This window comes from Numida meleagris, chromosome 3, assembly GCF_002078875.1.
Source record: "Numida meleagris isolate 19003 breed g44 Domestic line chromosome 3, NumMel1.0, whole genome shotgun sequence".
NCBI lineage: Eukaryota > Metazoa > Chordata > Aves > Galliformes > Numididae > Numida > Numida meleagris.
The window spans coordinates 59303050-59327473 of record NC_034411.1 but is presented as its reverse complement, the minus strand read 5'-3'; the positions used below and the strand labels follow the sequence as shown (position 1 = coordinate 59327473).

Here is a 24424-nt window from a genome sequence, read left to right as displayed (position 1 = left end):
TCACCAAGCAGAGTTCTATCAGTGTAATTAAACGAATATGAACCGGGAAAGACCTGATTTTGATTATACGACATGCGTCCAAAATTAGCCTAATTGAGTGCAATGGATCAGAAAGTTATATCAGCATGGATTCAGATAAAACACATGCCACAGTCTTTCCAGTTCCATTGGGTTTTAGCCTGACTTTAACCATCACCTTCATCCATTATTTTTTTCATTTCAATCAATTCTGGTTTACGTCAGTGTGGCAGGAGGAGTAGGTTCACTGCTGTGGCCTGATACTTCAGCATTGAGATGGGTGATAGATCACAGAAGTTATGCAAGAAAAAGCTGAAATTGTTTGTGAGACATTTGATTTGTCTGTAGTCTTGAATTTAAATTAATTCCATGCTCCTCTGTGAAACATTCATTGCTCATGAGGAAAAAGCATTCCTTAACTACATAATCCTGCAAGGGAATTTCAGTGCTTGTAGCTGAAGAATGGCTTGCTGTATCTGTCATACCTTTTTATTGATCCCTGAGTTCAGCAAAGCTCTTTCCACTTGAGCACTTTTACAGGCCAATGTGGGTGCCCTTTCTTCACAATACATTCTTTAAAATAGAATGGTTCTCCATGTTCTCCAAGGGGAAGGAGGACTGACAGGGCAACTGACACAGGTTTTGTGTCCTATTGAAATGCTAAAGGCTTTCTGCAGAAGAGGACAGAGGAAGTGGCTTTCTTTTTCTTTACGTGGTCTATTAGAAGAGGTTGGTTAATGTCTCATGGTAAACATAGATTGCTCTCTTCTCACTGCTCCCAGTTCTCTAGACAGTGAATGCAGGAAATGACCTACCACATGCTAGTTAATGTTTCAGCAGTCTCAACAATGGGCCATGCAAGGATGCAAGCTCTGAATGGGGCAAGCACAGTGCAGCAATCTGTTAGGGTTCAGCTGAGTACACTGTATGCTGAACTCAGTACCAATCATTTTAAACTGTGACCTGAAGACACGAGATGCTCATTAGAGGCCTTAGTAGCCTAATATCATCGGCAGATTGAACATAGCTGTTCTACTCTTTGCCAGCACAAACATTAATAAAAGAGCCACGTCAATAAAAGTTTTCAAGATGAACCCATTGAATGAGGCACTTATAGACTATTATAAACAATTTGCCCCTTGGTAGTTGTCCGTTATCAGGCCCAGTCAAAGTCGTGATAAGCCTTGCCTCTTTAGGAATCATTAATTTCCTTGGAAATTTAAACAGCTGTCACTTGTGATATTCTTCAGGTGTACATGTGGGAAAGATTAGCTAATGTTTATAATCCAATCTGTTCATTAACCGCCTGCCCATGTGGAACCTCCTTCGCAGGCTGAGAGTCTGGCTTGCAAATCTCCCACAGATAATTGGAGGCAGCCATGAATTATGTGAATAAGCTGTCGACAACAGGGATTGTGTGGCCTTACTAGTATCAGCTGGTCCCTGTACAACATTTAATGATTTCTTGCAAATGGGATTTGGTCTCTCTGGGCACACGTGCTTAGTCCCTAGGAATGAAGAGATCCATGTTGATTGCTTGTGCTTCCTGCTTAAGCTGCCGTCTTTCCAGCTTGTTCTTGCTTTCTGGTGTGACATTTTTCTATAATGCAATGAAATGCTTCATATTAGCATAAGGTCTATGTGACTACGTGAGGTAAAAGCACTGCCCTGAGTACACTGGTAGGCCTTAATGGCTGCAACCAGCCTTACTTGGGATCCAGCCACATACCTTCAGACCAGAGTCTCCATTTAAAATCAATACTGGACAACTGGTATTGTTCTGAGCTATACTGTATGCATGCCTGTCTCCAGCCCTGCCTCCTGGATGTACTGTGGATCTGTGCTGTAGGTAGCTTGTATCCTGGATGGATCCCTTGGTCATATGTTGCAGCTTGTCTCCAGCCCTGCCTCTGATGCAATCTCCTCTCACTCCTCACTGGAGCCCCTGGCTGGGCCTTGGATCATCACTTGCTGTGCTGGAGGCTGTTGATGGTCCCTGCTATTGGCCCTGGCTCTGCCTGCTATGCACAGCCTCGGTGGAATGATACCTTGTTGGTGAAGGCACAGCCTGTGCTGGGGTCACCCTTGCCTTCTGGTTTGTCCCCCTTCATGGGACAAACTTGTTCTTGCTACTCCCTGACTGTAACCATAGAATTGGTACCTGCCCCTTCATTGGAAGCGCACTTCCTCTCTGTCCCTTGGCTCAAGCTCTAGGGTTGCAGCAGCTTGTGAATCTCCTGGTTTGATGGTTGTCGTGGCAGCTAAGGGGACAGGTATCACTAGGCAACAGTGTTTTTTAAGACAGCTCTGTAGCTTAAGGAATCAGGGACTCACACAACCATGTCCTTTAAAACACCTACTTATTTCCACTCTTGCTCATTGTGCAATTCCACTCAGGCAGAATCAGTCATCATCACAACACTTGGCGTATGATCATTTAGCTTGAGCTAAGTGTCTCAGATGGCTCAAGGTTTTGCTAAAGGAGGGGGAAGCAGCTGACAAAGTACAGCCTCTCCCACTGAAGCTACTGGGAGTGGAAGCCAATAAATGCCTTGCACAATGTATTTATATAATAATAATAATAGAAAATCATTTTCTCAGCCTACTCCTTCTTCATTTTTTGAAAAAGCAATGTTCATTTCTTCATTTTCTAACCCTTAATCTTTTCTTGAAGTTCCTAACTGTCAGCTTAAATACAGTTCCCTACATTTTCCTTTTCTTTCAATGCCACTGCCTCCACAGTGAATTGAGAGAGATGATATCTCATTTCAGGGTCCACCCAAGCCTGATTTAGGCAGACTGCAAGGTCTGCTGGGCCTTCAGCCAAGATCTCTTATCTAGACCAGAGCAGAAGGTCTGGTTTTTGAGTGAGAGTTTTTCAAGGAGTGGGTGGAGGTGCATATCAGTATTTCTGAGTGCCATCCATGTTCTGACTTCAAAGTAATTTTCTAGAGATAAACAGACTCAGCATATACCACACATTGATCTGGAATTTCTGATACTGCCTGCCCCTCTTGGTTAAGAAAGCTTTGATTTTCAGATGGGTTGCATTCTTGCAGCAACAGCCTGCTTTCTTACATGAGCACCAGCAGAAAAACAATTCTGCAAACTCTTAAGTGTCAGACTGGTTCAGCAATGCTCAGTTTGGTTGAACCATTTCATTATTTTCTTTTAGTTTCTTGTGGTGAATCGGTTTGTCACTGGAACAAGAAACCAAGAACTTTGAGGCGTATCTTTCAATAATAGCATAGTTTGTTTTAACAATGTCATTATATCTACTGATTCATTTCAAACAATGACTACATATTTATGTTTAAGAGGAAGGACTTAGGGTGTGATAGAAGAATAAACAAGTAAATAAGGCAGGCTGCATATCAGACTACATTAGGAAGAGCATGGTTAGTTGGTTAAGGGGAGTTATAATTGTTATAATTCCTCTTTACCTGGAGATGCTTTTGAGCCCACACAAGGGATACAAAGTATAGCTCAAGATGAGTAACCAGAGAGAGACAGGAGAGAGTACCATGCCCTTTGGTAGCCCAGAGCACATCACGTCTGAAGATGTGAAGGAGCTGGACTTATTCTTCCTAGCAAAGAGGAGTCTAGAGGATGATCTAATAGCAGTAGAAGCAGAGTTACAAAGATAGCATAACCAAGCTCTTCTCTTTTGTGGAAGTACATAAGAAGGGTCAGTGGTCACATATTGCGATACAAATTAGAAGAAAGTTTTTGACTAGGAGAGTAGAGTATGGGAACCAGGTAGTATGTTACAGGCACCAGATACTTCTCAGTAGTGCCCAGCAAAAGGAAAAAAGGCAATGGGTGCAAATTGTAATTAAAAAAAAATCAAAGTAAACATAGAAAAAACCTTTATGTATGGTAAGGATGATTAAACACTGGAATGGGCTGCCCAGAGAGGCTGTGGACTCTCCATCCTTTGATATTCAAAATCTGACTATAAGTTGTTCAAGGCAACCTGTTCTGGATGAACTTGCCCTGAGCAGGTATATGGGCTAGATGACTGTGAGAAGTCCTTTCTAACCTCAGCTATCCTCCAAGCCCCTGTACTGTCTCATGTTGGTAGACTGGTCAGAATTCTGAACCGTGCTTTTATTTTCCCTAGTGTATGACAGATGGTTTAAGGATGTCCATTACATTTGGCTATATCAAATATTGCCAAAATAATAACAACTAGAAGGTTAAGTCCTATACACGTTTTGACTAGGTGCAAGAGGGCAAACAATTTTTTCCTCTGCCACTGAAAAATAAGATCTTGGTGCAAAGGCAGTATTTATCAAATAGCATAGTCAATTAGTTTTTGTCAAAAGGAAGGTTTTAGAAGAAAGCTTAATGTAAAAACTATTTACTTTAAAAATAGTAAACAATTTATAAGAAAATATTGGCTGAAAGAGGACCTAACCTCCTTCAGTATACTGATTTTATCAGTGCATCCTTGCTTAGCAGTGGTGTCTTTTAACACTATGTTGCAGTTACTGATGTCTTTGCCACACTGGGAAGTCTCCATCCTGGCTGTAATCCAAAGCTATATGAGCCTCTTCTTTTGTAAGTAATTAATCTCGTGAGCTGGAAGAGGAGGAATACACTACCTAACCACTTTTTTTAAATAGTGCTAGTAGTTCAAAAGGGCATTGAAGGCCTTAGTCAATATTTCAATAACTCAGCTGCATTACACTGACACTTACGTGGTGAAAAATGAATATTATTTCAAAGCATGTCCATGCTGGATAAAAGTGATAAGTATAGCATGCTGCATACCCAGCTTCAGATTTATGGAGCTTAGTGCAAGGCCCCAGACCTTTCCCCTCCTCTCACTGGAAGACTAGTTTGCACAATGCCAATCACCATGAGGTGTGAGGGGCTACACCAGCAGACGTTGGTTCCTGGACACTGGCTAGACAGTGAAGGTCAGGCTCTGTATCCTACCTGCAATGTGACTTGTGAGGCTGAGCAGTGAGTACAAGCAGATATGAATACATCAGACAGGGAAAGAGTTAGACGGGAAATATGCAATTCCAAAGCAGAGGCTTCCATTGCTAAGTCTTGGCACCTGTTCTTTCCCTTTGCAGAGACTGCTTACACCTTTATTGGACTGATTAGCTGTTTGTATGCTGGAGCTCTCTGGTAGCGAGGTTAAAAAAAGCCCATCATCCTACTTAAATAAAAGAAAGAATGGGAAAAGTGGATTATGACAAGCAACAGCCACACAAGCAGCTGAGTTTGGCAGAAAAGGCAAAGGCCATTTCTTGACTGAGATGCTCCACGGCTATAGCTACATGGGTTTGGGCACAGCACTGGGCAAGCTGACCATCAGAAAGGCCAGAGTGAGAAGTCCTGAGTGGGACAGTGCTTGGCAGTAGCCAGAGAGTGGCAGTAGGTCTGACCCCCAGCCCCTCTCTAAAGCTTGGGCAACAGTTCAGGACTGAGTGTTGGCACATAGAAGGTTGAGACATTTTACTGAGTAGGCCATGCACTTCTAAAAGCAAGCCCATGTCTTCTACCCCTCTTGCAGAGCCAGGTTCCTCCAGGCCACATTCATCTTTCTGTCCCTTAGCAGGGCTGCTAGAGGAAGGGACACTGCCAGTGCTAGCCAGGATTCTGGGAGAAGGTAACCATGCTGTGAGCAGTGTGCCAGGCTTTGTACTCTATTGATGTTATAAGCAGCTTGTAATGGACTGCAGCTGTTGACAGATGTCCTTATCTCAGGATTGTGGTGGAGCATAAATGAGAACATGCGATACAGCTGAGGCCCTGTTGTGGACTTGGAGGCACTTAGAGATCATAAGGGCCATGAAAAGACATGACAGAGGTGCCCACTAAATTTTAGATGACTTCATGATAAGGCACTGTTGTGTGGTAGATTTCATCATCACTTTTTGTGATGCAAACTTAAGTTCTGTCTGTATTGTATTTTGGTTACTCTATATCCTTCTCAAGAAATCTGAAGCAAAATATTTGCTTCAGAATTTAACCAAGTTATATTTTGATACTTTCAACATAAGCATTTTAATGATGTTTTGGAATATTGTTTCTAGCATGAAGTTTGAAATTTTGATATATTTTCTTTTCAGTTCCTCCCTTTCCTTGGCAGTCTCCAGCTAGCATTAGATTAAAGTATTTGACTTTCAGAATTGTAGCCTAAATGGTTACAGCTGTTGAAATATCCTATGCTAATCAAGATGAATTATGGTATCTGATATTTGGACAGACTTAGCTCTCTCTTCACTTAGCTTTATAAATTGTGTTGCCTGTGTCTATACAACCTTTGACACAAAACCATGATCTTGGCATGCTCTCTGACACAGAAGCCTCCCGGGCAGCTCAAAGACAGCCTGCTGGGGCAAACTAGGTGGCAAGATCAAGGCTGTGGGATGCCACCTGTTGAGACAATTTCCAACGCCACCTGGGGCCAACCTTGCAGATTGGCTGTCTGCAGGGGGCATGAAGCTGGTGCTGAGATCAGTCATGAGATGTTTCTGCAAGCCATACCAGGAGCAGTGAGCTCTGGTGATAATAACCAGGGTCACCCAAGAGTCCAGATCACCAGAAATATCCATGCTGAGGAGATAGGTTTAGGGTCAAGCAGAAATTCAATTCAGCTGGCACTGGTCTGTCATAGTCAGTGCAGTAAATGTTTCTCAGGCAGAAATCAAGAGTGAGGTCTGAGCTTAAAGGTAGCTCCCGAGGATTAAAGGGTAGAATCCTACTTCTCACAGCTATTTCCTCACAGTTCTCTGACAGAAGGCCACAAAGGTGCATCAAAAGTTGGCCCTAAGACCAGATAGCCAGACACTGGTGAACGGGCAGGGCAGACAGAGCTTACTTTCTGGGCCTGTGGCCCTGACAGGCCGCAGGCCGCATAGCCTTGCTCTTGGAGGTAGCTGGGTTTTAGCAATTGTACAATATAGCTCTTCCATTCTTGAAAACAGGTTTGCCAACATTTGCACTGTACTTGGAAAATTCAGCACAGCATATATATGCTGAAATTTCTTATCACCATCTTTGAAAGCATAGTTAGGCCTGGTTTAAGACCACTGTGTTTTGTGGGTCATAAATCTGTATAGCACAGCCCATATCCAAAGACTAACAAATGATTTTACTATTTGCACATAAAAAGTCATTCATATTTTCTACATGCAGCTGGATTCCTCTCAGAGCAATTCATAATTCTTTCTCCCTAAAAGCACCCAGAAGTCCAAATTTTCTCAGATATGTAGCACAAATACTGTATTTTTTTCCTTGTCACACTGAATCATATTAATGATATTGAAGAACTTGCATTTGAGGTAAATGATAAAATGTTTGGATGTACTGTTTGAACTCACTCAGGTTAGCCTTTTATTCTGACTACCTTGTCAAATGCTGAGTTGTTAACTCTGAGGTGCTATGTTTTCGTCATGTACAGGCTACACTGATTTTGCTGCTGATTTTCACACCAAAGAGTGCCTCCTGACCAAACAAGGTTGCTTGGCTTGTGGCTGCACTGTCTCTGGGCATTTTTTAAGAATTGGTCCTTGCTACGTATCAGAGTTGTGCATTGCAGTACTAATACAATCTCTTCTGCTGCACGCAGACGCCACTTTGATCATGCTAACGAGGACCACAAACTTCACTCATTTCAGAAGCTGTGAGCCCTGCCTCATGAGAGGTGTGTGAGGAGGGAAGTGTGCCAAGAGAATGTGAACTGGGGTGGGTGGTGGGCAGCCTGTCCATAAGGCCTGTACCCCAGAATAGTCTGTCCCAAGGCAGAGCTTAGATTTCTCACCTGAAAGAATTGTTGGTAAATACTAAAACAGAGAATGAATGCTGACTATGTTGGTCTCATGAAGAAGATAGAGCTGGCATAGAAATGTTGATTCATATTGCACAAAGTGATTGGCTATGCTGTTTGTTCATAGCTCATAGAGAGGGAAACTTGATGGGATCTAGTGCATGCAGGACCATTCTGTTCTGCATTGTCCTATCCCTGACAATTGGGCATAGCACCACTGAGCACTACCCATCATTGCCTCACATGCCATGAAGTGGAGAAAAGTAAGGACAGTGTAAAGCAAATATAAGTACGCCCTGAGGATTCCCAGCTTTATGCTATCTCTAGGTGGATTTTCTTCATTAGCTGTAATTTCTATGTATACAGTTAGCTGTAATGGATTTTTCTTCCATTAGCTTTTCTAACTTCCCCTCACACCCACGTGAGTACAACATCCACTACTGCCCATTTTATGAAAAAACAGATTCTCAAATTTGTTTGGATCAGGATTTACATTCTTCACTTGATGCCCTCCTGTTTTTGCACTGGAGAAAATAGTGAACAACCGATCTCTATCCCCAACGCAACACGGACATGGAGCTGTTGGGGCAGGTCCAGAGGAGGGCCATGAAGATGATCAGAGGGCTAGAGCACCTCCCCTAGAGGACAGGCTGAGAGAGCTGGGGCTCTTCAGCCTAGAGAAGAGAAGGCTGTGAGGAGACCTTATAGTGGCCTTCCAGTGCCTGAAGGGGGCCTACAGGAAAGCTGGGGAGGGCCTTTTCAGAAGGGCAGGTAGCAAGAGGATGAGGGGAAATGGTCTTGAAACTGGAGTAGGGTAGATTTAAACTAGATATTAGGGAGAAATTCTTTACTGTGAGTGTGGTGAGACACTGGAACAGGTTGCCCAGTGAGGATGTGGATGCCCCCTCCCTGGAAGCATTCAAGGCCAGGCTGGATGGGGCTTTGAGCAACCTGGTCTAGTGAAGTGTGTCCCTCCCTATAGCAGGGGAACTGGAAGGGGAACTGGTGAACTAGCTGGAACTAGATGATCTTAAAGATCCCTTCAACCCAAACCATTCTATGATTCTATGATCTACCTCCATACCACTTACAATTCTGTAAATTCTTTGGTTTTTTAACTTGTTGGTTCTCCAGAATAAAGGATACTGACTTACTCAGTCCTTCCTTATATCTTTAAATGAGCTTTAAGGAAGTGGCAATTTAAAAATATAATTTAATGTGTTGGTTTCAAGGCTATTGTTTATATATAATTCAGGTTTTCTGTGGATAATTAATTTTTCATGGATGTAGAGCCATTTCATTCTGTTGACCCCACATATGCAGAAAAATATCCATAACGTTATCATTTCAGTGGTAATTGCTTATGATATCCTTTGAACTTTCTTGTAACTGGGGTAATAGGAATCTTTTACCTCTGTACCACAACATTCATATTTTTATAAATTTGGAGGCTTCCTGTAATGCAATACAATATTTTCACATTTGAATAGAGCATTCTCTTGTGTCTGGTTTTCAGTTTAATTGAAGAAACACACTAAAAATGAAAGCATGTCTGAAGACTTTTGGAAGGTATGACGAGCTACAGCAAACATAAGTCAAGTGCCTGCAAATGTTTGCTTGTATTTTTCCTCTTGCAGGAATTGCAGTAACCATATGATGTACATGTATGCATTCAAGGAAGCTCATCCTGAAGGCTCCAGGAATTCTGGTTCAAGTGCTGCTGCACATAAATAACACTACATCCCAGGATTCCAATTTACAGTCCTTGAACCTTCTCCTTCTGATTTTTATAAATGTAGGGCTACACTGTTAAAGGCAATCTATTAGGTTGGTCAAAGAGATTTTCTCAACCACAGTGGTCTAGAGGATCTATTTTGTATGATCAGACTGCATTTTTGTAAATGATGTTTCTTTTTATTGGCATGTGTAGTTCTCTCACTTGTGCTTCTGTAACTATATGATATGTAAATCATCTTGCTCATGCCAGCATCCTAAGAACAATGTATGTGAAAGAACTTTCAGAAATAATACTTTGTGCCCTTTGACCACTTAAAAATCAAAACCAACAAAAATTCCTCCTGTAGTTAAGATGTGATGTGCATAACTCAACAGGGGGTTTCCATGACTTGGGTGAATTTTAACCATTCTTTTTGACATAAGCCAAGCTGTGTGAAGCAATGAAATTCTGATTGCTGTGTGGTGAGGCAACTGCATAGTGTTACAGCTCCCTCATTAAGAGGTACTGGAGCTAAGCAGGGGGAGTTGAACTTTCCTCTGTATTAAAACAAGTGTGGGAGATGAGGAGAGTAAGCTGGAGTGAGGGAGTTCACCTTGTAACAACAAAGACTTAACATGCAGTATATCAAGTCCCCTGAACTTTGTCCTGCTTGGTAGTTTATCAGACAACCAAGATGAATAAAATAGGAACAAATGATATAAATCCATCCTGATTTCAATCTTCTGTCCTAATTTTCAGCTTTATTCTTTTTCATATCATTGCTGTGTGTTCTCCCATCCTCAACTCACAGTTTATATCAGTCCTAGTGTTCAAAATACATAGAGATCCCATCAGCTGAATAAAAAACAGTGCAGATGGGTGAGAAGCAAGGCAGTTCTGATCATTTCCTATTCATTCTAATGCACACTAAATTTCATCAGCATTGTATCCAGTTTACACTAAGAACGAAATATGGCTCAAACAGCTTCTAAAAATTTATTTCGTCAGCGTGAACAGGACATTTCCACTGTTAAAATTCATGACAATATATGTGTCATCTTTTTCAAATAGCATAATATTTTCATACCACTAAGATGTGAATCAACCTTATAATACAAACTGGCACTCTTAATCAAACTTTACAGAAAGTTTGAATAAAAATCAGAAGGGTGACAGTTCACAGAGCTAGCACTGGAAAAAAAGTGACTGAAGCATAGATACTGAGGCAATATGGAGATAATAAGAATTACTTTTGTCAGTTACAGCTGACTGAAAGTAAGCCAAGGACGATAATTATGAAATAAGTGAACAGTGGAAGAACTGAAACCCCAAACTGTGCTAATGGTCATTGGGATCTGCAGCTCCTTCCCATATTCTCCTGTTTTTATACCCCATGTGCTCAAGTTCTGTTACGGCCATACATGCACTGACTGGCATGTATTGATCAGACGGGTGCATCTTCTTGGTTGAGCTGTAGTAGTCTTTTCTTCAGAAACAGCACTAAATCAAGGTTTTGTAAGTGTCTTTGCTAGGATAGAGAAGTGCAGAGTGGGATATTGCAGTTTATTCACCAAAAATATAGGTAATGGTAGAACAGGTAAGGAACCTGGTTAATTTGAAGTAGATATGAGTTTCCAGTATTCTTATAAATACAGGTACCAAATTTTCTAGTCAGACCCTGTGCCTCATTAATGGGGCTTGTAACAGCTAGCAGCTGCAGTGTTCCTCTTCTGTTCAGCCACTGGATCTCAATGAACACCTGGGGACATTGTACCCTTGGCACAGTTATTCCTGTGCCACAATTTTAGAAGTGAGTAAGAGAGAGCAGATGAGCAGACTAGAAAGCAATCTTAATCACATGTTGTCTTCCAGGGAAAATAGAAAAATTTTGCTTGGTGATGCTCCCTTGATGCTTGGAATCACTGTGTTTCCTAAGCAACTTACTCACTTGTGGGTTAGATAGGCTAATGCCTGGGCTAATAGCCAGTTTAAAGGGGGAAAAAGCAGTCATGCACTTAATTTTTTCCCTCCTAAATTATCTGCTTTTTGATTTATCTTGGTAAGCATTTCATTGTGGCAAATGTATGCTCTGCAATTCCTTAACCCTGGCATACAAAACTTTTCAAGAATGTGAACCACTTGGAGCAGGGAACTCACATTTCTCTGTGGTGTCTAGTACAGTGGGGCATGAGACTGGCTGCAAGTGCTGCATATTGGGTCACCATATTTCAATAAAATGGTACTTTGTTATCCTGTATGTTTGAAGTTTGGCCCATGCAAATCCTCTCAGCAGTCTACAGGATCTGTACCGAGGAGCAAATTAGTATCTTTCTCCAACAGAACGTTTTCCATGGCTTTGGGTATTCTCCATTGCCTTGGGTAACATCATTTGATAAATTAATTGCAGGTGCTTCCACATGTATAGTGTGACTGTACTTATCTGTGGTCTACCTAGAAAAAATGGAAAAATTATTAGCCTGCATGCCTAACCTTGTGAATACATATGACATAACACAAGCCCCAGTTCAGCAAGGTACTTAAGTGCATACCTCAATACCCACATGAACAGTCAGACGCACTTTTAAGTGTCTTGCTGAATCTGGGCCATACAGAAGCTGAACACATCAAGCAGCTACCCACATCAAGTTCCCGTAAGAGAAAATTGATTTCCAAAGTGTATTCCCTCTGGCTGTTAACACTGAAGAAGAGTGAGTAATAAAATTTCTTCTTCTTCTTGGATAGAGGCTGTGCATGTACTTGCTTTCACTGAAATGTTTTCTCTCTGGTATTAAAATTGTTTTGTGAGTTTTGGGAACTATACCAGATAATGTGAAATAAAGATCCGTGGTTTTTTTGTATTGTTTTCTCCCTGTGTCTTTCATAACATTAGAAATAGTCACATAGATCCTAGTAAATATATTAAATAATAAAATAAATGAAAATTAGTAACAGGAAAGCCTCCTGGATCTAGTTGGACTTTGTGGCGTGTCTGTTATTTGAGTGGTTTTGCAGTCTGTGGTATAGTCCTACTTTTGAACGTGGAGCCTACAGCTTCAGAGTGAGACAACTGTTCTGCAATATAGCAGTCAGTTCACCAGACACAAAGCACACTGGTATTTGGATGTGTATTTTCTTACCATTTTGAAAAATATCAGTGCAGTGCAGTTTCCTAAGTTATTACTTACAGATGCTACGTGAATACAATGCAGAAGACTCTCCTCTATCTGCAGATCAACAATTTATCATACATTCAGAGATAAATGGAAGTGTGGACCACAAAATTTTTTAAGCTGACTAAATTTCACTCTTGAAGTACATTGTGTGCTGTCTCAGGATTTATACTACCACTAAAGTTTCAGTGCCTGAAAGCAGAAACATCACTGCCTTTGCTGAAACAGTTATTCACAGTGCATTATAAAATAGTCTGACTGGATGGAACTGCTAATTCCAAATGCTCCGTGGCTGGAATTTATTATCAGACACTATTGAGGTGCATATCAGAAGGGTTATCACTTTACTATTACAACGCACGTATATAGAAAAGTGTTTTGATTGCTAACCACAGAAGAAGTCAGAACAAACCCACAGAATATTAAGTCTTCTGGATATTGGTGTCAAATAAAAACATCAGGCTTTTAAAACTATATTTTTCTTGTCTTAGTTTAGACTCTTTATTCATATGCCCATCTTTAAATACATCTCTGTTAAACCTGCAGCTAGATCATATAGTAGAGCTATTCTAACTTGCTGTACAGAGCCCAGGGAAATCTCACTTGTCTTTATCTATACACTACAGTATAGAAAACCCCATATTTACCAGGAATGTAAAGCACTATCATAGCTGTTTTATCTGTGTTGTGATAGTGCCTACAGACTGAGAAATCATTATAGTCTGGTCTGGCCAAATAAAGTAACATGACAGTCCCTTCTCAAAAGGGTTTAATCATCCAGCTAAAGCACTGAGTTAATCAATGTGTTGAAAGCAGTGATGATAGTAAGGGAAAATTAGGATTGTGTGGTTTCTTATCATAGGCATTTTTTTATATATAACCCAGAAGTAAAAAAGCTAAGAGATATTAATTATTCTCTGAACAATACAATAGGCTGATGTCTTCAGGGCTTTGATAAGGAAGGTAAATTATCAATTACTTATGACTCCCTGAGAGAGGGGACAGAATGATTTGGACTTTTCCAGGAAACATTCCTTTCCCATATTTCTTCAGTGGAATTTCTGTTGCTTGGATCTCTTCAGGTATCTCTACGTTGGCCCAAACCGTACACATACCTCTGACCTCATGTCTGTGAACAAGGCCAGTCTTAGGTTACTCTTTTATCAAGTTATTCAGTAAAGTTATTTTTTATGTAGAACAGTTGATCTCTCAAGACACCTAAGGAACCCAGAAGGACTGCCTCACTGAGAGACAAGAGAGACCAAATTGCTCACTTCCCTGGTCTTAAATCAATCCTTAAGGGCATAATTTTGTAACTTCTTTTTGACTTACTAGCTCGGGAGACAACTCTGAGGGAGAATTTGTTTGTGCTGAGCACGGGTAGATATTACTGATAGAGAAACAGCATCTTGGAAAACTAGACTACTGTGAGACTGAGCAAGCACTTTGATCTCAGCTTGTCAAATAGCGTTCATCTTTTGCAAACTGAGCATGTTATTTTAGTTTCCCATTTTACACTTATGCAACATTTTCTTAAGACCATTATTCAAATCTTCCTCTGAGCAGTGAATTAAAAGGTAATGCAAAGGTAAGATCCATTTCACAACTCCCAGTGAAGGGAAGATTTCTGGACATGAAAGGAACTGGCCTCACATTTTTGGCTACAGGCTCCTGAAACCAGATGGTACACATTTTGTACCTAAGCTTATTCAGTGTTTACTGCTGGCTGCTATATTAGTCCTGGCAGCTGCTTGGAAACCTCCTATCCCCCTGAAAATTAACACCTGGTTTCAGAAATACTGAAGTACAAGTGATGGAAAAACTATCTAGCCATATGAAGAAGAAGGACAGTCTTGATGTGCTCTTAACACCAGATATGGTCTTAACAGCTGTGCTTATTACTCTGGGGTTCCCACACTGCTTATTTTGAAGGTGTGGGCACCCAAGTGTCAGGCAGTGACTTAAATTTACAGAACTTCACACATTTTTGTTTTTCACTAATCACTTATTTTTGACTGATAAAGTATGGCATTCAGTTAAAACTCCAGAGAGTTTAAACTCCACCAATAAATCTACTTTTTATTTTAGCTCTCAAAATTCAGCGTGTCCAAAATCATGTTTAAAACACACCTTCACACTACAAATCAAGATTTTAGACAAGCTGGGTGGTGGGAAAACATGTTTTTTCTTCATAGCTACAATTGTTCTTCCGTGTATTGATACAGAGGTTGGTGTCTGGCTCCTGTTCACAGGACAAGGCATTCACATTCATGAGTTGCATTCAGGCACACTGTTTTACAGAAATGTAGCTGGGCTGTACATGATATCAATTCAGAAAGTGGAGAGTGGTACAATTTTGTTGCACTTATTTACAACAGTGCCTTTCCGGCACTCTTGTCCTTGCACTCCGCTGAACTGTGTTTTCAATTTTGGCTTTGACATGTGAATGAGTACTTGTATTCAGTCCATGCTTTTCTTGCCAAACATTTTACTGATCTCTGGAATAAGTGGACAACTACTCATGAAGCTACTGAGGAGTCTTTTTTTTTTTTTTTAACATTTTTGTGCTTCATTTGACAGTCAGTGGGAGGAGACACCTTGTAAATGACAAGCTGTATTTACTTAACGTATTACACAGTGAAGGTATTGGTTTACAAAGATAATACATGCTGAAGTTGCAACTGATCCTACAGAATTCAGAAAAGATTCTGATTCTTTTCCAGGTTGTAGTTTTTATTTGAGTAACAGTAGAGACTGGGCTTATTTCAAACATTAATTTTGTTAACAAGAAATGCAAGATAGGAATTCATATTAAACTTATTAAACTAATACCTCAGTAACTTTTGAGGACATTGCCTTATAGAACTGTATCACCTGAAATGTTTCTGTCTCTGAGACATCAGATTAGACGTTGTGTATTTGTGCACAGTACTTGTGGTACTTGTGCATGTATGTGGTACCACAGATTTATGATATGCCAGAATAAAGGTAAAGCTGCATAAAACCACATTAATCATCTGGTTATACACATAGCAATTCATATCCCCAGTGGGAGATGAATTTGAGTGAGTCTTTTTCTTTGTATGATATAGGACACCCATGTTTTCCAGACTTCAGACCATCAGAGAAATGCTGGAACTGGAATTCTAGTGTCAAATATTCCCAAAGAGAGGAGAATTTCCAAACCTGGTTTTTCATTTGTATGAAGAAGTGCTCGTGGGCCTAGAATGCAGAAGTACTCATTTAATTGCTAAATTCAGGTTTATATATGAAGCAGAGGAATAGAATTGAAATCAAAACTCTGGATCCAGACACTGCTGGTAGGGAAATTCAGACCTTTCACACATATAGCTACAAGCATACAACACATTCTCCCATGAATTTATGTTGCAGACATTAGGCTGTTCAGCATGTAGATACTGACTTCCCAGTCTTCCTGGTGAAATGATGCTGCCGTAGCAAACCAAACAAGATTCAGGGCAACCCAGAAAAGGTACAAGAAGCTTATCTTGTAGGTCAGTGATATCAGTAATTCCCAAGCACAGAGAAGTATCTGCTGGACCCTGGTCCTGGCTCATTGGAGCAAGAAATAAAAGCCAGAAACAATCCTGGCACAGACCAGTTTATATGCCGAGTTGGACAGTTGAGCCTGTTTATTTTAGATGTGCAATTTCTTATTTAGGAATTTCAGCCTTCTGACAAATGTACTGCTTCCATGCAAGCATTACTGCACTGCTCCATGGCTACAGGTGCACAAACACTGCCATGCAATAGCAGTAACTACTCAGCTCTGGCATGAGGCAACAAGTACTCTGTCAGTCAGCTCCTGGACACGATCCAGAGGATGGTACATGGCAGGGTTTGATCCCAATAGTCAGTATTGACTAGGTCACCCATTTTTTATTTTTTATTTATGGAGAAGATAGGTTAGCCATAGCTGCCATATTTGCTCTCAGACTGGCAGCTAGGCCCAACATTACACTCCTTAGCACAGGTCTAGCCTATGAGATCAAAAAGGGGAGTCTCTTCTTGAAGGAATAAGAAGCCTCTGTTGTTTGGGTCTGCTAAAGGCCGCTGACTCATACAGAACAGATGCAAAAAAAAAAGAGTAAAAGCTATTTCAAATTATCCTCTGTGCTGACAATCATAAAGAAAAGCTGTATGAAATTGAACTGTACATCAACATACTGATGTCCATGGCCTCTTTTTTTATTAATGTAAGTATTTCAGGACCATGCCTCAGGACTCCTGTAGCTAAGGGCAAAAGGAGATTTGTCACCTACACATACAACTCACAAGTGCAAGAATTGTCGCAGAATGTAGTTATTAAATTTAATTTGGAAACAAAAGTCAATTTACTTCATCATTAAAAAAAAGTAAGAGGCAAATTTAACGAAGATGCAATCCTGGTAATTACAGAAATTAGTGAGAGTTCTGAGTTCACTAGGCTACTAAATTAGATTAATCTGCTCAAAATATGTTTCACTGAAATATCTAAAGTCTATGCATTTATAAACATGTGTTCTATGGTATAATTTTGTTTAATCTTCAGAGGCCTCTAAGAGGCCTCTAAATTTAATCTTAGGCGAACTGGCAAAGTTTTGCCTGACTAAAGAACGCCAAATAAAGCCCTAAAAAGGGATTGCTAGGCTCAGAATTACTTGTTGTTTCCAGCTGCTTTGTTCTGCACTGGTATTGTAAAGATGCCATAAATTCAGCTTAATTGGAGAGTTAAGCTAGGTTTACAGATGTTTTGCTTATTTGAAGAAGTGCAAAACAGCTGAACATTCCAATGAGTATGGGCCTTCATCTGAACGACATTTACATTAGAAAATCTCCAGAAAACCAGCATCTAGCCCCAGCTTCCCATTGTCTTATACAAGTCTAATTTTTTTTCTCTTTCTCCTGATGGTCCTCTTCCAGGACACTTTTCTCTTGCATTTGTGTTATGACTCATTGTGTGCATTAACTTTGTTACAATTGTATCTGTGATAATGCAAGAGGTGTAAATTTCTGCATAAAACAGACCTTTTTCTTAGCTTTGTGGTAGTTAAGTTATGCTATGTAAACTCAGGTAGACAGCCTACTGTTCTTCAACGTACATTTCTTTTGTAACAATATGCTCATGCAGCAGTTTGTGTAGATGAAGAAAACTCAATATGGCTTCTCTTCTCCTCAGACAATATGGTTATTCTTATGCTAAGGCTCCAATATGGTTTCTTTCAGCAGGGAGTAGTGTCTTGCCTCTGTGGAAGGCAGCAGCTACAGCTCCTGTCTTTTAATTTTAGTAACCTGAAGAGTTACACTCTCACTGTTTTCCTTTGTGTCAAGCACTGTTTGAAGAAAGTATGCTTGTTCTGTAGGAGAAGAAAAAGACTGTATCAGCAGTTGATTATTTACAAAATTGTGGTCAGTTACATTTATTTAAGCATTACTTATGGTGTTGTTTTACATTCATGAAGTATATACAATGTCTTTCACTCCGCAAATTACCACTCCATTTAATCAAATTTGAATCTGCAAATGTTATCATCCTCACAAGGCAAAACGATTCTAAGTTAATAAAAGATTTTTTTGCTCAATAGATCATTTATGTTTGAAGTCTCTTTCTGTACACCATATAGCAGGATATTCTAAAAAAAACCCAGAAACACCACATCCCTTACTTCCCCAGGAAAAAAAAAAAAAAGTTGAGTTCTACTCGTCCCATCCTTCATAGATCATATTTGATTATTAATTTATTAACATAATTTAGAAGGTTGATGATTTTATGTATGCTTGCTAAAGAAGGCAGATTGCTGATGAACTTTTTGTGGTAAACTGTTTTGCATATATCATACAACTTCATTCTCAGGTGACTTCCTTTTAGCAGTAAACAAAACCTCTTCAATTCCCAAAATCTGCATTGAAAACATATGTTCAGATTTCAATCTACTCTGAATTATCCATCTTTTATTTGAAACATTCTTTTTAAAACTCCATTACTGTCAGTGATGGTAAAAGGTAGAAAAAAAATTATTCCCACCACTCTCATTGACTGCACCATACATGACTATTTTGTTCACTAATGACCACTTCTATTGTTTTATAAAGGTATTCCATGTACTTGTAAGTCAATAGCGAAATTTTTTGCTTTGCTATAGTTGTTATTCCTCTTTCTTCTACCATGTTCACATATAATGACAATGTTGTAAATTAGCTTCTGGCACACAAAGTAGGATTTAAAGAATTAGTAATCAACTCACCTCATTTGAAACCTAACTGATCTTTCACTTCATTGGTCCTCTTTGAATTTAGTTTGCTGTAATCCATTATCAGGGGCACTGGGGAAAATCCCACTGGTTATCACTGACTATTCATAGATTTAAAAAAAATATTTAACCGTATTTATGTTTTTGTCCTGAAATATTTTGTGATTAGTTTCTAACTGGCTTTAATGTTGATAAACATGTATGTATATATCATTGCATTAGGGCATTCACAAGACAAGCATGCAGTACTAAGCCACTGGGCATTTTTCATTTCAAGGGCCTCATGACCTGCTCCTGAATTACTTTGGGATTTAGGAGCAGAGGATGAGTGGCAATTAGAAACACAAACAAGGAGCTATTTTATTTGGTGCAGGAATTGACATCTCAAATTGGGATCACCTATTTTCCTCTACAGTCAAGGCCAGATAACTGATGGAAAGATGCACAGCTAAGCAGGCCTTTCTGTGGCACATCATTCTGCATTTGAGAGAGTACATAACCTGAAGGACATCATGAAAAATGTAGGAAAAACCTATTGCACATCAGAGTTTGAGGGCTTTCTTTCTCTCTGAAAAAAATCCCAGTGAAGAAAAGCATGGTCCTTGTGGGAGGTGAATGTTAACATATCTTCTAGGGAGGCTGAAAGATGCAGTTCCCCTTCATGAGAAAAACAGTCAAGAAAGAATGCAGGCCTTCTCATGGTCAACACTTCTGATATATTCTTCCTGACAAGTATCATTAAAAAGTTGGCAGTTGAATAGTATGTATCCATTTATTAATCTTTCTTTCAGTTCTATTTTGATACATTACCATTAAAGATGTTATGTCAATTTGATCTGCTTTCAGTAAAGTGAGAGAACAGATATTTTTCAGAATGTTGTTTAGGTTTGTGAAAGTTTCTCAGACAAGGTGTTCCTTTTCTTAGCAGATCTGGATTAGGTGATCAAACTAGAGGTGGTTGAAGACCCCTCTGGACTGTATGTAGCCTTGGAAAGCACATCTGAAGATGACAATATCGCTCCTTCTAGAATTTGGTGAAAGACATGATTGGCATGAAATGGGTGGGTCTGCCTTAGTAAATATGGAAGCATAACATAATCTAAAAATGACACAACAAAAGTTACAGGAATGCAAAGTGGGTATCTGAATAAATTTATTTATTTTATTTCTATTGTGTTATTTACTCAACTTTATGAATTCCATTGGAAAAAATCAGAAGTAAACAATTTTCTCCTACAGAATTAAATGGAAATAAGCATTGTTGTATATGTATACATATACCTACATATGCATCAATGTGATCCTACATAAAATTACTTCAAAAACTATGTAAATTATGTACATTTTTAATAGAAAGTGTGTGAATAATATCTCTACAAGTGAGTGACGACTGAGCTGTGATTTATATGCCCTTACTATTTTTATGAATGCAGTTCCAACTGTTACAACAGGCTAAGGGACAGTCTCTTGCCTGTACAGAAGTCAACTGACGTTAGGCAGGCTCTACACAGCCTTCAAAGATCTGATATACACAACATCCTGAAAAACAGAAGCTTAAATTGTAAACCCTAAAATCAGCAAATAGTCTGAATTTCAAATATAATTTATGGCATTGTGGTTTTTTTAAAATTATTTTTCACTGTTCAATATTGAGCCTGAAAATAGACAGAAATAAGGCAAAATAAAAAATAATTTAAAAAGAAGCTATCCTAGAGCTGTCTTTCTCTTTGAGCTGCTAATATTTACCACTGCAATCAAATTACTGACTTACTATTAATAGTGACGGCCACAAGAGAAATGTTTATTGTCAAAGTTGCCATTTCCACCTTCTTTTTCAAGCAGGAGATCTGCTTAAGTTCCATGGAGGAGAGAAAAACATACAATTTACTCTTTTGTATTTTCTTTTTCTGCTTCTCTACAGAAGATTTCAACCACACCTGAATTATCCTACATTCAAAAGAAAGAATATACAGGTGTAATAGGAGACTCAGTCTGTGTACCTCCAACTACTAAGATCAAGCCTATCAACTACATTATAGAAGAGTTTACTTTTGCTGAATTGTTATGGTCTGTTTTAGAGATATCTTTTCATCACTGAAGAACACATCAAAAGATTTTAGGCTTTGACATTCTTATCCAGGATATGTTTCACAGTCTTTCATCAGCCACTGAAACTGGATTAGCACCAGAAAATGTTTAACACATAATATATGAGTAGAGAAGAGACCAAGGGACCTTTGGCTTACAAAGAATCTATAAAATGTGATTATTAATTTCAAGGTATCACACATTTAAAAAAGAGCTCTTCAGGATTCTTTGGGACTAAAATAATGAATTGATGAAGAGCTGATGAAGAGCCTGCCTGAAGATAATGTCAGAATCCAGAAACAAAATAACACAGTTTACAAGCTGAGATGGGCTTATAAACACTCCATAACAGAAATGAAACTCTACTTTTCAACTTAATTTCCAAATACTACACTTGCTTCAATGTACAATATATTAGAGGAGTGGCTAAAACTAGTCTTTAAAATCATCCACTTCATTACAGAAATGGAGAATAAAATGTTTACTGGTTTGCAGTTCAGTAGTGGTGGACGCAAGTTAGGCCTCTTATTAGTATGTATTGAGCTGTTTTCCAGAAATGCACGTAATCTGGAAGCAAAGCTGACAAAACTATGTTACTGAAATTGCCTTGATTCAAACACTGCAAAGGCTGTTTGTTTACTTGAAGTAGTCAGAGCTGGATGGTGTAGTTTTAACTACTAAATTTTCCTATTCTCATCATCAGTATTAGATGTTGTATTTAGTTCTAAAACACAGTTAAATATTCCTGGAAATCTCGGAAGATCCTGTGCTGCAGCTGAAGCCACAAAATACATCCAGCTCACAAAATAAGCTACTGTATGTTTAAAAATTACTATTTTTAAAAAGTGAAATCCTTAAAATTCTTGAACTACTGTTTGAAAATAATGTAGCTGCATGTAGAAAATGGTTGCAAAACTGCCATAATTTTTGAACTAACAACACATTCAAATACACATAATCACCTTTTATAAAAAGGCTGTAAGAGCATGACAAAATTAACAATTTCAATGTTTCAAGAATTTATTTTAAATCAATTTTGCAAGGTTCTTTTAGCTATTTATGTATTTTTTTTTATATCAGCATTATATCAGAACATTAAAGATTCTATCAGAAAGATATAAAACAGTTGTACAAAATCAGAATATAATGTGAGTTTATGGTTGTTCTATGATTCACTGTAATGCAATTATTTATCCATATGTTAGTACAAATAAAATAATTTGAAAACTGTGATTTTTATGGAATTTAGTTTAATTTGTTAAATCATTTTGTCCATAGCAATGAATATGTAATTTGTTCTTGTACTACAATTTTCCTGTATTTATCTATTCAAAAAATCATATTTACAAAAATATTTATGGACAAAGGGAATAAACTAAAATACATATTGAAGGAGAAATTTTAGCTATTGAAGTTCATGTTCACTCAGTAGACCAGAACCTATAATTTGTCATTTTTCCATTGGACCTCTGTTCTCAATTGCTTGCAGTAATTAATATCATAAATTTTTCAAACTGTAAAAAGAAAGAAAATTTGGTACATGGATAGATCTGAGGCAGCACTTTAAATTATTGTTTTCTACAGCTAAAACTGAAGAATAGTCCATTAGAAATAGAAAACTGTCTGAACCAACACAGGTCTATTAGACTTAATAACAGATTTCATTATTCAGTCAATATTGTCCATACAGCAAACACATGACTAGAGAGGTAGTTACGAGTTTACGAGTGTAAAGTGTGTTACTTTATGCAAGTCACTTCAGAGTTTCAAATTTGTATGACATATTTTAATAGCTTGAGACTTATAGTGGAATTGTTTTGCAGCTCATACAGTTTGTAAAATGATTGTCCATACCAGTTTCCTCCTGACTGTACACGATCGCAAGGCCCAATTCACAGCTCAGTGAGGTCTCATGAGCTACTGTAAATTTGAATTTGTTGACATGCCAACTTATTGTTGATCCTGATGCAAGTTTCTATGTGTAGACTGCATGCATTACAGTATATGAGCCTATGTAGCTCCTGAGTCACATGCATTTAGTTAAGTGGCAAAACAAATGTTTACTTCTGTCAGTGCTGCTGAGCCAGTAACTGTGATTATTATTAAACTGCAGGAAAGAAAAAAAGAAGAAAGCTAAGTTTTAGCGCTTATCCATTTACAGAAAAAATATGAGACCCCGATTTTAGGATCTGTGCTGTTGATGATTAATGACCAGTGACAGTCAGAGCTGAAAGAACAAAGCATGATTTTCAAATACCCAACAGAGTATGAAGAACTGGCAGATCTTAAATTCTCTCCTGCTGTCAGGTATCATACTTCTACTTGGACCACATTTTGTGCAAAATTAACTAAAATACCAAATCATGCAGATTTAGTAGTATAGTTTAATGAAACCAGCTCGTCTCTAGGTGCCGATAATTTTGATATATTAAAATGAAGGCAATATATTTATCTTATTGACTTAACATTTAAATTTGCAAACATCTCATAGGCCAAAGAAAACAAAAAAAACTAATAAATATGCTGAAAAGCTCCATACCTCAGTATGAAATCCTGACCCTTTCTCCAACTAAGTACACAGAGTCCAAATGCAGTGAGAATGCCAAGCTACAGGGGCCCCTCGGTGGGGAAACCTGTATTCAGTCAGCAGCATCCGTCCGCTGAAAGAGACGTGTGGGGATGGATGCGAGAGAGGGGTGTCACTTTAAAGTGGTGGCTGCTTTGGGAATGAGTACGTTTATGTGTATGGGTTAGATTTGGGTTCATATTTTGCCCAGGTGTTTGTACAGAGCATGACCACCTCTCTGGGCTCTTTTCTGTACAGGCTTACTGTGCTAATTTGGCCCCGGGACTTGCAGCCCACGGAGGCTGGACCCTCTGGCATCATGGCCCCCAGCAGTGTGACACAGAGCAATGGTGGAGGGAACACACGTGTTGTACAGTTCCCTCCACTTCTGCAGCAAGTAAACTCCATTGCACTTGTAAAATGTTTGCTTAAAACCCATGGGTGTGGGCCCAAGGCTTCGTTAGGAGGCCTGATGCTGCCGCCTGCAGCACATTCCCCCCATTTTGGGGACCCTCAACACACGGTGGCAGGCAGTTTTCGAGGCCAGGTAAAGGCGGTCAAGAGACCGCCACGTTCGTTTTCTTTCTCATTGGTTAGAAAGGCCAGGGTGGAGATTTTGGTAAGGGGCTAAATCAATGCTTTAGCAACTGAAGTTTCAACTAGCTTATATGGGAAGCAGCTTGCACTGCAGGTTCTTGCGTATGTAAAGATCATCACAGCGCCCAGCCGACCCGTGTGACTCCAGCAAGGGGTCGGAGTTCTTCTCACTCCACCCGGACCTCCCATTCGACCACCGGACGGCGGCGTGCAAGCCGGCAACTACTG

General features: G+C 39.2%; 1 protein-coding gene and 1 long non-coding RNA gene across 3 annotated transcripts in view; one reads left to right on the top strand and one right to left on the bottom strand.

The window, feature by feature from the left end:
• TRMT11 (tRNA methyltransferase 11 homolog) overlaps positions 1-22272 on the top strand; it is a 139992-nt gene extending 117720 nt beyond the window's left edge. Inside the window, exon 15 of the transcript XR_002437549.1 lies at positions 20867-22272. The gene's annotated coding sequence lies outside the window, so the exon portion shown is untranslated. The remainder of the gene's footprint in view (positions 1-20866) is intronic.
• On the bottom strand, positions 1459-24416 carry LOC110397122. Of its 2 annotated transcripts, none has more exons than XR_002437556.1 (3): positions 24331-24416; positions 2180-23693; positions 1459-1618 (listed from the first exon to the last, which is right to left on the bottom strand). It is a non-coding gene; the product is annotated as an uncharacterized LOC110397122 (long non-coding RNA). The 2 variants fall into 2 exon arrangements; XR_002437555.1 differs by lacking the exon at positions 24331-24416 and having other exon boundaries at positions 2180-23140; positions 23573-24045.